Genomic DNA, 2,672 nt, shown 5'->3' on the forward strand with positions numbered 1-2,672 from the left:
CACTATTTCGTTACAATTCGTGTCACTATGCTAAACACCTTGTTAAAACTTTAATGATACCAGTACAAAAGTATTGCTCTCTTATATATCTTGAATGTAAACGTGAGAACATACCCGTCACGCCAATTTTACTTTTACTTCATGCAAAACACCAATAGCGTAATTATAAAAATCAACTTTACTAATAGCTTTCTAAATTGTATCCACATCCAATTCAGCGTTGGGTGTAAGATTTATGAAATCTTAAATGTTTCATCTACCGGGTCTGTGATCAGTAGATTCTACAATTACTTATTTTTATGTAACACATTTTAACTATTTTATGCACCATAGAAAATCAAATACCGAAAACACAAAGGAAGAAATGGAGAGGATGGATGGATGTGGATGGGATGGATTCCAACCCAACACCACACGGGTAAACACAAAATAAAACGTAAACGTAAACGTAATTTCAAAACAAGTTACAGAAAAAAATTAACACGTTATTTTATTGCTGAACAATATGATCTCTAGAAAGCCCTTGAAAGTCATTCCTGGCCTGGTTCCAGAGCTATAATAAAGTACGCTATAAAATGCTATCTAGATATTGATAAGCGGTATTGAGCTGTGAGTGATGGGTCGTTGTACTCTGGTGATACTCATCAGACCTTGATTCTTCTTTGTTTCCGTTATACTACGTTTAGTTGCATAGAGCTACAATACGAAAGTTTTTGAAGGGCTTATTTAGGAATCTAGACTATTATGAACTTTTACGTGAAGCGATCTATTGTTAAACCTAGACTTATACTAGGGCACACTTGTATACATGAAAACTCACATACCAAGGTGATAAAGGGGGCTACAATAGGAAAACTCTGCATACGGGGCGTTCTACAATAGTAGTTGCTTGATGTTATGTAACGTATAAGATTTTAAGAAAGCCTTAGCTTCTTTACGAGAAGCCCGTACAAGGATTTCTGGACACGGTATTTTCATTATGCATTTAAAAAAAAAAAAAACTTTCTACAGCTATTTGTTTTTAGCTTTTTATTAACAATATGCTTCTTCCACGAACTCTAAAATTTAGTTTTGGCGCACAAAGTCACAGAAAGTTCAAGTTTACTCTTGATGATGTTATCGAATTAAACTATAAACTTTTGAATGTTTTACTTGTTGTTTCTTTAATTAAATACAAAGACTGGTATAAAATGTAAGAGATAATATTAAATGTGCGCCAGAAAATAACGAACAATGGACACGAATCAAGATCGCAACACAGATTTTGCAGGCTTACTTTCAAATCATCCGTCAAAATCATTACTTAGTTTTCTATCGTTATTCTCGCATCAGGGTTAGAATTTTCTTCTATTTGTTCGTTTATTGCTTCATCTAATAATAGGTTAGTACATCTTGGCTTAGTTGTTACATTACAAGTGTTGAATGGGATCCAAATTATTTTTTTGTATGAACGGATAACGTAAATTTTACTCTTAATACTTGCGCATTGACTCCAGTAACCTGAATGGTAACTGTTGTTTCACCTATATCAAATCAATTTTTTACTTGCCCAGCGATTGAATCTTAGATTGCCGTCGGTATACATTACAGTACTACATTTTTTAAGATTTATACACAAAATTCATTCTCATTATCGCTTTTACTTAGCTTCACCTCGTAATAGCGCGTTTATTTTTATTTATACCACCATAACTTTAAGGGTAGTTATAAAGGTTCTAATAAGATTTTTTATTAAAAAAAAAACCCTAATAAAGAAAATGTACATGCGATACCATCAAAAATCATGAGAAGATGCCCACTGCTGAACAAAGACCTCCGCTTTAGAACACCACAATGAACGGACAACTCGCCACTTGCATCTACCGGTTACCCGCAACTCTCTAGATATTTTCATTCCATTCAGTGGGAGGCCTGCCGACGCTTCATCTTCCGGTTCTTAGTGGTCTTTCGAGGACCTTTCTCCCCAACTGAACTAATTCTTCGAGAGATGTGACCAACTCATTGCCGTTTCAAATTGCAATTGCGTTCCAAGCTATTTTCGGTGACTAGTTTTTGCACTTGGTTAATTATTCATAATAAAACTTTTTACCCGACTGCCCAAAGGACGGTTACTAAAACTTAAACTAAAAATTACACAAAGTCACATCAAGCCGTGGTGGCCTAGTGGTTAGACCTATCGCCTCTCAAGCAGAGGGGCGTGGTTTCAAACCCCGGCTCTTACCTCTTAGTTTTTCGAAATTCATGTGCGGAATTACATTTGAATTTTACCACGAGCTTTGCGGTGAAGGAAAACATCATGAGGAAACCTGCACAAACCTGCGAAGCAATTCAATGGTGTGTGTGAAGTTCCCAATCCACACTGGGCCCGCGTGGGAACTATGGCCCAAGCCTTCTTGTTCTGAAAGGAGGCCTGTGCCCAGCAGTGGACGTATATAGGCTGGGATGATGAATGACATTTTAGATGCGTTTTTCTCGAAGTGAACTGTCTGTCTTTATCTGTCAGTGTTCTCGCGGTATTTTATCTTTGATCCATCTACACGCCACTAGTATTATGGGAGTTATGAGAACCTCTCTGTCAGCTTCAATGCGATCATCGCGATAAATGAATGATTGACTCTAGGGTTCCAACTACAATTGTGATCATCATGTGAATTTACAGTTTGATGGACTTT

Source organism: Choristoneura fumiferana, chromosome 13 (assembly GCF_025370935.1).
Source record: "Choristoneura fumiferana chromosome 13, NRCan_CFum_1, whole genome shotgun sequence".
Lineage (NCBI taxonomy): Eukaryota > Metazoa > Arthropoda > Insecta > Lepidoptera > Tortricidae > Choristoneura > Choristoneura fumiferana.